The sequence below is a fragment of the Vulpes lagopus genome, chromosome 17 (assembly GCF_018345385.1).
Source record: "Vulpes lagopus strain Blue_001 chromosome 17, ASM1834538v1, whole genome shotgun sequence".
NCBI lineage: Eukaryota > Metazoa > Chordata > Mammalia > Carnivora > Canidae > Vulpes > Vulpes lagopus.
Genome location: NC_054840.1, coordinates 3,291,049 through 3,305,519, shown reverse-complemented (window position 1 = coordinate 3,305,519; position 14,471 = coordinate 3,291,049). Strand labels below are relative to the sequence as shown.

The 14,471-nt window shown below is 40.6% G+C and overlaps 1 protein-coding gene across 8 annotated transcripts in view; it reads left to right on the top strand.

Moving 5' to 3' along the window:
- Positions 1–14,471, top strand: part of NAALADL2 (N-acetylated alpha-linked acidic dipeptidase like 2) — a 1,267,271-nt gene that overhangs the window by 475,803 nt on the left and 776,997 nt on the right. Inside the window, exon 2 of one of the 8 annotated variants that reach the window (XM_041732047.1) lies at positions 346–552. The exons of 6 other annotated variants lie outside the window; for them this stretch is intronic. The gene's annotated coding sequence lies outside the window, so the exon portion shown is untranslated. Of the gene's footprint in view, positions 1–345; positions 553–6,323; positions 6,641–14,471 lie in introns of those variants that run through there. One more of the 8 variants, XM_041732049.1, reaches the window with a different exon arrangement.

Sequence of the window (14,471 nt, the reverse complement as noted above, 5' to 3'; positions counted from 1 at the left end):
AAAAAGTGTCATTCAGGAAATTGTGAAATTAATTTGGTGGACATCTGTCTAGAGAGGAACTGTGACAATAGTTCCCTAAAAACTATTTCATGACAGCGTAGTTAGTGACACTGCAATATGGCAAGTTTTAGTTCATGGAAACCAGACCGATTTTCAACTGCTTTTGCAGTAGCATATGTGTTTGTTTGGGACTTCTAGAGACCCAGCTGGCGCGCTGTTATTGGTAAACTGTTTAGAGCTATTCACAGGGCCATCTAGGAGCATAAACTACCTGGAAATAGGTATTGCAAATGCCTTGAAATCAAGTAAAAATAGATCCTAATCTTGGAGCTTAGTATTTTGTAGGTAAAGCAGATTCTGTTTGTGGATTGTGCTGCCTGGGACATGCAGGTCTTGGAGATGCACAAGTGCCAGTTGTTCTGAGGAGTCACACCACAGAGGGGCATTAATGCAGCAATTCCCCAAACTTTAACGAGGTGGTCGGGCAGGAAACATCGGAGAATCCCCCTGCCAGAGGATTCACCGTGGTCCCCGGTGAGGTGTACAAACAGAGTATGTTCATTAAATGGTGGCCTGAAAAGATGAAAGCACAGAAATTGAAAAAGTTTAACATGTTTTTGTGGAAGCATAACTGTTCCTTCCTTCCTTCCTTCCTTCCTTCCTTCCTTCCTTCCTACCTACCTACCTACCTACTAAGTGGTGATTTTTTATTTCCAGACAAGGTGACATACAAGCATTGAGAACAAAGATCCTAAATTTCAGTGATCATAATCACTGAAATCAGGCCCAAAGTAATGGCTTTATCCCAATGATTTATTTGAATAGGGGGCTTAAGCTCTCATCCTTTAGTCAGATTATGTCATTTTACAAGCCAAACCAATCACTTAGATATGTTGGAAGTACCTTGTGCTATTTTATGAGTTGATACTCATTGCTTTTGACAAGATTTGCCCCCTTTGCATCCAATTCTTAAGATGAATTATCCCTCTAAGGGCCTGATCATGCTAAGTGAGTTTCCTAGCCCATCCATTCTGGGTTTTAGGCCTGTTGATATGATGCTGGGCACGTTGGGTCGGGGTAGGGCTACTAACGTGATGCAGCCTCTGTAGGGGATCATGGGGAGTAGCTGGAGTTACCTCCACAAGTTCTGTTTTAAGATGGGACCGAATGGACTTACTCTCAGGCAGTGAGTGTCAATGTCCATATTCTATGTTAACCGTATTGCTTACTTTTGGTAAACTACACAATTGTTACAGTTTTCAGGGCCCTCACCCACAAAATAGGTGGTTGGAAGATTATAAAGTCCCTTTTAGCTCTATTCTTCTGTGACTTGGAATCAGCATAGATAACTACCATAGTTGATGAGCAACTCTGACTCCTCCTTTTTCTAGAACTCTATCATTTCTAGTTTTCTTAGGTTAAGTAGCTATGTGTCTGAGCTCCAGTGAAGAAATGTGATCAGAAGTGTGATATATGTTAGGGTGCCTGGGTGGCTCAATCAGTTAAGCGACTGCTTTTGGCTCGGGTCATGATCTCGGGGTCGCGGGGAGGACGCCTCAGTAGGATTCCCTTGCTCAGCATGGAGTCTGCTTTTCCCCCTCCCTCTGCTCTTCCTACTCCCCTCCATGCCCTGCTCCTGTTTTCTGTCTCTCTGTTTTTCTCACAAATAAATAAAGAAAATCTTAAAAAAAAAATTTAAAAAAAGTATAATGTATGTCACTCCTGGTCAGGGGTGGGGTTAAGAAGCTAGTATACCTTTCATACCTTTTGGCCTGGCCCTCTTTGTGTTCCTGTTGGTGACCACACTGCCAAGAAAATGACAAGTTCACAGGAGAGAGGTAACCTAGATCCCTTAAGCACCATTTGGGGAAGGAGTTACCCTTTGATCAAGAATACCCGTTTGAACTTAATATGAATAAGAAGTAGTTGAGATTTGCGTGTTTATCTGTGTTAAATTATTACTCTAATAATTTGGGACTATATAATTGTAAGAAAATGTGCCAGTTGGGAGTCTTTTCTGTTTTATCTGTCCATTTAGGAAATCCTAAACACTACCACAAAACTACTAGAACTAATAAATTCAGTAAGGCTAGAGGATACAGGAAACAGTTGTGTTTCTATATGCAATTATAACAGCAAAACATCTGAAAAAGAAATAAAGAAAACCATCTAGATATTAATAGCCTTTATGGGAAAACATTACAGCTGGTAAAGAGACAAGAGTTTTAGAGGCATAATCTTTGATGGTATTAAGGAAACCAATGCTATTTGTTTTTTGTTCTTTCCCTAAAAGCCATCTTCTCTAACATATTTAACAGATTCCCCAAAAACTACCCAGAATGCAGGGTATATCTAGCTAACCTGGATGACGCGGAGGACAAGCCTAAATGATGGGGATAAACAAATATCCTGGAGAAGTAAGGAAGTTATCATGGAAATTGTTTTCTGTAATGAAAACGGAAAGGTCTCTTACATAAATACCTAACTTAAAGTATATTTTTTGTCTGTAAAATTGAGAAAGAAAGAGCCTGTGGATTCCTTGTAATGTCACTTAAAAAGCAATTGTGAAATAGGAATTCCAAGAGAACCCTGGAAATGATAACAGCTTGATTAAAAATATGGAGTGGGTTGAGGAGAAAAAAATGTTTTCCCTATATTCCTGAAACATTAAACAGGGGAAAGAAAAAAAAAATGACAGAATTATTGGTTAATTGAATTAAAGGCAATAGCATAGGTTTTGTTTTAATTCTAGTATCGGGATGCCTCGGTGGGTCAGTGGTTGAGCGTCTGCCTTTGGACCAGGATGTGACCCCGGGGTTCTGGGATTGAGTCCCACGTCGGGCTCCCCGCAGGGAGCCTGCTTCTCCTTCTGCCTGGGTCTCTGTCTCTCTCTCTCTCTCTCTCTGCCTCTCATGAATAAATAAATACAATTCTAAAAGAATTAAGAATAAATAGTATTGGATATGTTCAGTATTTTGATGGTGGTGATGGTTTCACAAATATTTTTAAAAAAATAATAATTCTTGCCTCCTATCTTCAAGATGAGAAGGTGAAGTGAAAATTAAATACCAAACTCGTGTCCTATAATTAGTGGCAATACTAGGATTACATTTCTGTGCATTAGTGAACATTTGGGGCGTGAGAGGATATCTTTCAGGGTTTCGCCCCATCTCACAGAGAATTTCATCCAAACTTTACCTCTGATGATGATGTTGATGATGATATAATTTTCATGACCTTTATTATGAGCCAGTCATGGCTTTGCACGTGTTGCACGTATTACTTATCTCGTTCTCACAACATACCTGGACCCACAGGTCTCGCCTTTCAGTACTGAGGTCCTGTATGTCATCCTACAACAGCGTAACAGGGTGGGCCGTGTGGTGTATGATGTACGTCGCTTCTGACACGAGGTCATGAAAGACGCTGGGACTTTGTCTCAGGTGCATGCACTACCTCTCTACCTCGGCCTCTCCCGGATTGTTCACTCTTGGGAAAGCCAGCTGCCGTGTCATCAGCAGCTCGATGGAGAAGGCCCTATGGTTTAGAAGCGACACTTCTCGCCAGCGGACGTGACAGTAAGTTTAGAAGAGGATCCCGGGGCCTCAGCTGAACCTTCCCCTGATGGCAGCTCAACCAATAGCTTGACTAAAACTTCCGAGGTATCAGGAGCCAGACCCACCTAGCTAAGCTGCTCAGAAATTCTTGGATTGTGTTTAGGACACTCTTCCCAGCTGTTTTAACACCAAATTATTGTTTGCGGCCTTCACTGTTTGTAGAGTCCATGACATGTCGTTTCTGAAAGCTCCCCTTACACAGTTTGCTCAAGTATGGAAGAAGCTTTGCCTGTAAAGACCACAGAGCACAGGAGGCAGAAGAGACTTGTGATGTAAGTTACGGATGCACAGAAGCTAAAGGAAGGTGAAGGCGCGGATGCATTCGTTGACAAGGGGGCCGAGGATGGACCCTTACCTGAGTCAGATAATTGCCTTTTGTCTGTTAAACTGGGAGCTGAAACCCGTTGCCTTGGTTACAGGGGACTTGATGCTCAATAGTCAAAAGTAAAATGATTTCAGGAGTGTTTGTTTCATAGTTGAGTGGGCTAAGAGAAAGTGTTAGCTTTCCTTGGCCTAATATATTCTCTTTATATGACTCTGGTGATGTCAAGCTTAGCATATTATCTGGCTTAAATCACCGATACTCAGCAACTGGAGATATTGGAAAGTGTGTGTTTCATGTGACCTAGATATAAAAAGGGAAAATCAAAGCAGTGACTTTAAGGAATAACTCATGGGGAACATTTATGGGATTAATATAAATACTTTAGTCACATGACACTAGTGATAGTTTCAGAAAAGAACCAGGAATTTGTTTCAAGGATATTGGCATGAATACATGAGAACTTTATAGCTGGGCTGAGAGTTTTATTTAAATAGAAAAAAAAGACAGAAAACATTGAAAGATTGCCAGATTGGATGCATTTTTAATTCTTTTGAACCTTCTAACAACCTGGTGGTTACTACACCCTGTGAGGTGCAGTGTAACTCTGGGAAGCCTTGCCAGACTCATTTGGCGTAGTTAGTGGACCTGTCACCCTTATCCCCAAAATATGGCCTTAGACATTGCTTTCACATCTGTCTCTGATTATGTCCGTCATGGTGGTGTTAGCCAGCGAGAACTCAGCATTTTTTATCTTTCTATCACATGACGTATGTGTTGCTTGGCACATATTAAGAGCTCAGCAAAATGTTAGACAATCAAAAGATAAAAACATAGTATTTAGAAAAGATAGAAATTTCACAGTTTTTTAAAAATGCTTTTTTAAGTAATCTCTACATCCAGTGTGGGGCTTAAATTTACAACCCTGAGATAGAGAGCTGCTGCTGCACTGACTGAGAGAGTGAGACAAAGCATGCAAGCAAGCAGGGGAAAGGGTAAAGGAGGAGGGAGAAGAGAGAGAAAGAATTTTTTTAAAGATTTTATTTATTTATTCATGAGAGACACACTGAGAGAGTCAGAGACACAGGCAGAGGGAGAAACGGGCTCCGTGCAGGGAGCCCGATGTGGGACTTGATTCCAGGACCCCGGGGTCACGCCCTGAGCCAAAGGCAGATGCTCAACCGCTGAGCCACCCAGGTGCCCCATATAGGATTTTATACGTTGTTTCAATCTTCCCAAAAACAAAAACAAAAAAACCCAAAAACCCTATCTTTATGAGATTTTTAAGTAGAATTCAAACTTATTTAAAAGGTAAAGTTTATAGTTATTTATTTACATTTTTCAGAATGTTTAAAAAGATCCGACCCATTCTTTCTCATATATAGTGAAATATTTATTCATTTATATAAATTCCTACTGTGCCTGCCATGTGCCTGGCACTATTGTAAGCACAGATTCTTCAGAACCTAGTGCCTAGGATGAAAAACTTCCTGAATTCATAGAGCTTACAGTTGAGTGGTGGGAGACACAAGATAAAAGTGTGCAGAAAATCAAGAGTTCTTACGTGGACGTGCTAAATTGAAAAAGCCTGATAGATTCTCATGGGAATGTTGAGAAGGAAATAAACATACCCAGAGCTGAGGAGAGAGATCAGGGCTGGAGATAAAGAATTGGTGGGAGGAAAAACACTGGTCCATAAAGCTCTGCTACTGGATACAGTCACCGAGGGAGATGATGTCAACGAAAATAATAATAAGAGACAACAGGACAGATGCATGGACATTTCAGCATTTATAAGCCTGGCGGGGCAGGGTAGTACATATAAAAGGCCATGAGGTACGATCGTACTGGGAAGCCACAGAGGATTGGGGGAGGGAGGAACTTTATGGTAAGAGGAGAGTAGCTTGTGCTGTAAGAGGTAGCAAGGACGAGGACAGGGAATCCACCAGTGGGTGTTGCGAGATGGTGGTCCTCAGTGACCCGTGCGTTCCCACTGCTACTTACAGTAACAGATGCAGCACCACGCTTAGCAGCAGAAACCCACTCAGCACTTCGCCCCAGAAGCTATTCTAAGTGCTTTGTACATATTAAGCGATTTAATTTAGTATATAAGAACCATCTTGTTGGAGCGGTGACTACGGATAACTAATCGGATTGGGGTGAAAAAGAATTGGATATTTTTGCTAAGATAATAATAATAAAAAATTCCAAGGCCCAGTGGCCCATTTATTATCTCATCATTCCTACGAACTGGAAATTCAGACATATTTAGTTGGCGAGTTCTGGCTCAGGGTCTCATGAATGAGCAGTTAGGACTTTTTTTTTTTTTTTTTTTTTTTTTTAGGACTTTGGATGGGGCTGCAGTATGCCCGACAGACAGCTCGGTTACAGGGCTCCTGGTGGGCGGTCTCAGTTCCTCGCTGGCTGTTGGCAGCCCGCTTCGCGTCCTTGCACTCAAGCCTTTCCACAGGGCTGGTCCCAATACGGTAGCAGGTTTTCCCACCGAGCAGGAGATCAAAAGGAGAGACATCAAATGTGATACCTGTTAGGACTCATTCTCAGAAATTAGGTAGTATCACTTTTGCTGTTTTCTGTTCATTAGATGTGTATCGAGACGGGGATTCCTAAAGAAGTTTATGTTCCACCTTTCGAAACAAATGTCAAAGAATTTGTGGACATACTTTAGACCAGCACCTCCGTGGTAAGAGGGTAATTTCAGTTGTATGTAATTGGGTTGAGAGTTTTCTCTTGAGAAGGGTAGCAAAGAGAGGATATAATAACTGAAATGCGGTGTGGACTGAAGGTGGATTTTCTTTATTTAAGGGCAATGTTAAGACCTCGTTTGTGTTTAAGGGAACAGGAAATCAACAGAAAGGTGAAAAAGAGGATACTTCCCGGAGGTCTTGATTAGGCTTCGTGTGGGGAGGGGAGGGATTCCTACAAGAAGGAAGGAGCGGGGACGCTGCCTTCACAGAAATCAGAGGGAGGGTAGAGCATGGCAGGTGCAGAGACAGGTGGAGGAGAAAGGTTTATGGAAGGAAAACGGGGTAATTCTTATATAATCTATTTTCTGATATGACTATTTTTGGGAAGAAGCAGTAGGTGAGTATAGCAGTAAAGAATGAAAGGTAAGGAGGAAGGTACTGGGATGTAAGATGTATGTTAGGTTGGAACGTAGGACGATGAATTTACTCTGGAAGGTTTAGTAGGCCCGCCTGGCTTTGCTGAGTACCCATCTGAGATCCGGGGTCATAAATACAAGTGAGTCCAGTCAGCAGATCTGTGGGATCATGACAGTTTTAGGCCAGACCATTGTTACCGTGTGCCTGAGTTATGACAGTAGTCACCCAACTGGTCTTCCTCCCCCCAGGTTTTCCTGCCACTGCCACATCAGTCTTCTCAAAAGACTTTTTTTGTAAATTAAAGTCCTAGGCCGGCCAAACACTTTCCTCTTGATCTTGAAGGCCAAATGCTTAGATTTTAATCCCGGGGCCTGTCGTAATATGGCCTTAAACTGTGTCTCCAACCACAACAAGTAATGAAATATTTTCCACTGGGCAGTACGTTTTGTATTTTAATGATCTGTTTTGTATTTTAGAATGGATCTTCCAGCGGTTGTATGGAGATCGTTTAAAATAGGGCATATCCAGATAGACTCAGGGACACTGTCAAGGAAGCCGTGGTCGTGAGACGTGATGATGGTCTCAGTTAAAGCATTAGCAGTGGGAAAAGGTGATCTAAGGAGGATGAGGGCCATTAAGAAAGGAAAAATATCTTGACTGGAATATAGAGACAAAGGGATAGGGAGGTACCTAGAATGACAAATGGGATTTTTACATCATTTTTACATGATGGTGGTAACATTCAATGAGAAACTGGATAGAAAAGGGACAAACAATGAGGGGAAAGATTAGTTTGGCTTAATACACACACAATTTGTGGTACCTGAGTAACATGTATCTGTAGGTGCCCTGTAGGCACCAGGAATGTCTAAGTCTAAAGTTTCAGAGTCGGTTAAAAAATGGAGATCATATGAAGTTCTGCAAAGGAGAGGGGCACCTGGCTGGCTCATTTGGTAGAGCATGTCATTCTTCATCTTGGGGTTGTGAGTTTGAGGCCCTCATTGGATATAGAGACACTTAAAAATAAAATCTTAAAAAAAGAATGAAAGTCATAGTCTGGGAATCACTAGCCCTGAAGTCATGGATTGGGGGTGTCATCATACGCTCAGTGTGTGTGTGTGTGTGTGTGTGTGTGTAGGATTAGAGAAGCAACCATATACATATGAATCATTCCTATAAAGAATGAGAAATGATAGTCCAAAGGGATCAGAGAAATAAAATAATAGTAATATTTTGAAAGTAAGGAAAGGAGCTCATGAAGTACACTAATATTTATATTTAAAAAGAATTGGAACACATTAGATGCAGTGGTTCTCAATCATGACCCTTCGTTAGCATCAACAAGAGAATTTCTAAAAGACACGAAAGAGCAATATCTAGGCCATATGCCTGGTGTGTTACATCAGATTACGGAGGCAGTAGAAGGTCGAGATCCCTTTTCTGAAGCTCCCTGATGATCCTGGTGAAGAGTAATGGATGAGATCCATTGAGGTAGTGGTTCGACCGTCTACAGAGAACAAACATGAATGGAGTAAGGCCAAGTCTCTCAGGACATCAAACCTTGGGTAGTGCCTTAAACATGAGAGGGTAGCAGATACTAGCTGGCGAATTTCCTCGTAGAAATTTCTCTTAAGCCTGTATGTACTCTCTTTTAGTGTGTCTTTCCTGCCCTTCTCCCAAGAAAACAGTCCATTTCATTGCCCCCCTAATTCAGGCTGGCCTTGTAATTCACTCTGAGCGACAGAATGTGGTAGTGACGATAGTTCAGAAGCTCTGAGCTGAGGCCTCAAGAGACCTTGAAGCTTTTGTTGTCATTTTCTGGCCTTTCTGAGACCACATGTGATGAAGCCTCAGCTCCTCTCCCAAGGAGGAGAGACTCTTGGAGAGAGATCTTGCTGATAGCTGCTACCATCTTCCAGATGTGCCAGGGGACCATTTTGGGCAATCCAGCCCCAGGTGAACCAACTGATGACTGAAAGTCATCTGTGACCCCAGGCGAGACCAGCAGAGGAAACTCCCTTCTTACCACAGACCAGCTAACCTGCAGGATTATGGATACACCAAACGGGTTGGTTAAGGCACCAAACTTTGAAGTAGTTGTTATGTAGCAACAGATGACACGTACCCTATGTAATAATCAGTTACCAATCTTTAGATGTCACCGATCAGCCGGTCAGTCATAAGTCTCTCATGAATAGATTTTTTTTTTAAGATTTTATTTATTTATCTATGAGAGACACACACACACACAGAGAGAGAGAGAGAGAGAGAGAGAGAGAGAGAGGCAGAGACATAGGCAGATGGAGCAGCAGGCTCCATGCAGGGAGCCCGACATGGGACTCAGTCCCTGGTCTCCAGGATCACACCCTGAGCTGAAAGTGGTGCTAAACTGCTGAGCCACCCAGGCTGCCCATGAAAGATATTTTTGATACTTTCTCCCAAATCTACTTTTCAATTTCCCTTGACCATCCAATAGTGTATCTGAACCACTGGAGTGTTTTTACACTTCTATTTGGAACGCTTAATTTTTTAATTTTGATGCCCTTTTCTCATGATTTGTTCTCCCAACCTTATTTCCCACCTCCTACTTTATATATATAAATAATATGCCAGAGATGATTACTCTGCTGCTGTTATTGTCATTACCGCTACAGTAATACAAACAGTAGACTTGACTGAGCTTTTCACTATTGGTTGGAAACACTCCCATGAGTTTGGCCTTCCTGTCTTATTCCAGTCTAGTGCTGTGACTTTGCACTATTTTTAATTTATTCATTTATTTTTTTTTTTAATTTGAGTATAGTTACACACAACATCATAGTAGTTTTAGGTGTACAGCGTAGTGAGCCAGCTTATGTTATGATGTGCTCACCACAAGTGTGGCTACCATCTGTCACCATGAAGCTATTACAGTGTCGTTGTATGGTTATGCTTGACCTTTTATTCCTGTGATTTGTTCATTCTATAACTGGACATCTGTATCTCCCATTCTCCTTTATCCATTCTTACCCATTTGTCCATTCACCCTCTCTCTGGCGCTATAGTAGCCGGTCTCACAGATGAGGAAACCGAAGCTCAAAGCGGATAAAGTAACCTGCCAAGGCTATACAACTAATGAATGGCTGGAGAGTGAACTGACACAGGTTTGAGTGAATCCACAACCTATTTCTCTAACTCATTTTGGAAGTCATTTAGATTCACATCAAAAGCACTTCCATGACATGCTCCCCATATTTCCTTTTGTGACTTTGTGGGAACACAGAATTTTGGGTCACTGTATAATATTAACATTCTTTGAGGGCCTACTATTGTGTCAGGCATATATAAATATATATGGGCTCCTAAAATCCTTATAGCCATCCTATGTGGTGTGTTTCATTTCCACTTTTGTGACACATAAAACAGGGAGACACATAATTACCCAAAGCTTATACAACGTAGGACCTGGTAAAGGTAAACCCTAACATTGGTCTGTGGGGTTCCTAAGCTCCAAGTCTTCCCATTATGTTGCATAGCTTTTTTCTTTGAATTTATACCCAGTGATAAACTTCATTTTGGTTCCCAGGGTCCTAGCTCTTCCTTATAGGATATACTAAACTGCTATCAACAGTTCTATCCGCTAGGCTCTCCTCCTAAGTGTCATTTTCTCAGAGATGCCTTTCCTGATTTCCTGTATTAGGTTTCCTGTTACATACAAGCAAGGCACTTGCTTGTTCCTTTATGTAACACTCTTCATTCTTATAACTCTTTACTCTGTCTCTCCCATTAATCTCAAAATCTCCATGAAGAGGAGGACATTTTGTCTTGCGTATATTTTGTGAGTTAATTTAAGAATTTTTAGATGATTGACAGGCCTGGGAAAATAACATCAGTGTATTTAAATTGATTGATTATAACTTAAGATCACATAATACAGTATGAAACTCTTGATAATAACAGAGTAAATACAACTTTGAGATGGAACCACGTTTTCAGGACTTAAAGGCCACGTTAACGTAAATTTTCTGTGCATCATTAAAAGCCCTTAAGTTCACAGAAAAATTACTCGGTGGCTTTTTGCTCATTATATGAGCATATTATATGTCAAAGTATACATCCTAGGCCACTGTGCTCCAAGAGTCTAGCATTGACTATGGGTTTGTTTACATGGACACCTATCAGTAGCCAATGATAGAAAATAAGTTAGACCAAAACATAAGGCATTGATACCATATTGCAGCCTTAATACAGTTAGAATTAAGGGAAAGTACTTAAAAACCGTCCCCTGTTCTACTCAAAAAAGGCAGTCAGATATTGAGCTGATTAAAATAAATTTTTTTCTATCGTGTCTTTTTATCACTTGAAAAATTTTTTGTAAAGTAGCAATATTTAAATAAGTTAATCACTGAGATTTATGCCTCTTAATGTCTTAATTATTAATTCTGATGACTACAAAGATGGATAATTTCTCTTTTGGAGGAAATAACCCTGAAACAAATGACTTGTAACCAGGTAGAGAGAGAAAAAAATATATGACTGGTTTTATTACTCAGTTTCATACTGGAGCATTAACACTGCTTAACCCAAGCCATAAGACACATTTTAATATACTCAGAAATAATTATTTCAAATAAATACGTAAATGTTAAAATATAATCTATGTAAATCTATGTAAATGGATGTTTATAGTGAATTAGTATATAACATTGCTGAGTGGATTGCTAAGGATTTCATTAAATAAAAAAGACTAAAGACCTGGGTTAGCAAGAAAAAGCTCTTTTGCTCTATTTCAGTTGCCTTAGGTTGTTAATCTGGTCCAAGATGATCAACTTCTCATTAATCATAATAATTAGAGGTAGATTTACTGAGCATTAGTGTAATTTTCAATCATGCTAATAGTTGTGCAATCCTCCATTCATTAATATAAATGAGGTAAATTAGAATCATGACATTATAAAGAAGAGGCAAAAGCTGTGGGAACTTTCATGGATCCTCCCTAAACCCCATTAATTTAATTGTAATATGTTGTTCCTCAATACTTATTTCCACTCTCTTTATTTTCCATTGCTAATGGTTCTTCAGATTGGTTAATGAGCATGCTAACCTCTTAATTTAAGTGACTGCTATGGCGTGGTCTGAATCATACATAGTTATCTTGTCTCATTACTTTTAACCCTTTCTCACATGTTCAGTCAACAGGCATTTTCAGAGTAGTCACTCAGGCAATTTAGAATTAGATCTATCAGCACATCTTCCAGGAGATCACAGTCCAGAAGACATTGGGGGTTAGATTGATATTATTATTAAAAAATATAAAGGCAATTCCAGAGTAAACATTTCTCTCTTCATGGTGATCTTAAAATTCTCATTTATATTCCAAAGATGGTGAAATGTATCCCCTTCTTCATTTTCTTATATTTATTGACACAGCCCCAGGGAGTATTTTCCTGAAAACATTGCCTAAAATTAGGTCCGCATCTTACGGTATCTGTTGCAGCTTTCTTCCCCCCCCCCCCCCCGCCTTTATGGTACTTATCACATTTTTAGCGTCAGCATTTCCTTTTGTGATTCATTATTTTCTCTTCTCAAGGTAGCAGCAAACTGAGGGCAGGAATTGTAACTTTCTCTAAGTTAAATCAATTTGGCACATTGTAATGCTCAAAGAATATTTATTAATAAATGAATGAGTGCTCTACTGTGTTTGATCTGCTTACTTCAGAGGACAGATCATACAAGCAGGCTTGGTCTGAGAATGTGGAGTATAGCTGTGTTGTCCTTTGCATGTTAGCATCTTGAACTGGACCTTAGAATATCCATCTAGTTGGTAGATACAGTCATCCTCACTAGGAGAGTTTAGTTTTTCAAATCCGTTTCTTGGAGAGAGAACCTCATGAGTGGAGTAGGGGGTGGACATCTATGGACCAGGGACCTCTCAGCTCCAACTTTACTAGGTCTGTGGAGGTGTAGTGTCTGATCTTCTCATTCATTCATTGGGCAAACGTTTTTGCCATCTTTGTGCAGGGCACCAGGAATGACCCTGGGCATATCATACAGGGCAAGATTTAGTTTCTGAAAGAACTTAATCTGATTGGAGAAACAGTAGAGTTCTCTAACAACTATCACATGGCTGAACTGGAACCTGAACTTACTGCCAATGACTCAAGTCTGTGCTCTTCCCCACCGAGACACACAGCCATTTCAGAGGAGTTTGGACTTCACTACAAACAACAGTGTTATGGTCTAGTGAAGTTTAAGTACAAGAGGCTTATATTCAGCATTTTTGTTTGTTTAGTGCAGCAGGAAAATGGAATACAGGTTTGGAAGGTGGCAGGAGAGAGAATAAATGAATACCAGAAGACTAATTAGGAAGCCATTGATTAACCTGGCCAAAGGTAATGCAGAAGCAGTGGAAATGAAGGGGAAGGGGAGTGAATGAATTCCAGAAAGAAACTCAATAGGTTTCTTTCTTTCTTTTTTCTTTTTAGATTTTATTTATTTATTCATGAGAGACACAGGCAGAGGGAGAAGCAGGCTCCATACAGGGGGCCCAATGTGGGACTCGATCCCAGAGCCCTGGGACTACGACCTGAGCCAAAGGCAGACGCTCAACCACTGAGATACCTGAGTGACCCTCAGTAGATTTCAATGACAGACTAATGTGTGGGGGTAAGGAGAGACGTGGGTGAGAGGAAGGATGGGGCTAAATAAGTCCTCCTGTTTGTAGCTTAGTCACCTTCGTCACCTGGGGGGCCATGTTGCCATTCACCAAAGTAGGGGATATATGCTGAGAAGCAGATTGAGGAAAGAGGAAATTTCAGATTTCGATTTCTTCTTAATAGCATGGGTACAGATTGAGAGGGGCTCTGAATATTTCCTGAGATGTGATAGGCATGTTTCTACCTGCATCGTTGGTGCTGTTTCCTGCCATGACCATTGCTGCTGCTAGGCTTCCCGGTTTTGAGTTTTCTTCTTAGCTAAGCTTTGAGAGAGGTTGTTCTGTGTGTGTTTTCTCACAGTCCTTCCAACAAACCTATGAGACGCATGTTCATCTTTATTTTATACCGAATAAACAAAGGCTCAGCGAGGATAAGCGTTGCTGAATTGTTTTCGTAAAAGTCATGAAATTAGTGAATGTCAGAGCAGAGACTAACTCCAGTGCCAGTGCTCTTTCGAGAGCCTTCCACATACTCAATCTCAAGCCATTTGTGTTTGAAGAACTTGGGTCATCCAGGTTTACTAATTTGTAAAGCGGGGATAATGATAACTGCTTCAATGAGTCAGAAACTATGAAACTGAGGTCTGCTATCAAGGGTAGCATGTTATTATTGAAAAGCTCCTGATTTTTTTTTTCATGCCATTCAATATTAATTAATTTCAAGAGTTAATTAATTTCTAGAAAATAATTTGATTAAACTGTGGATTATAAGTGGT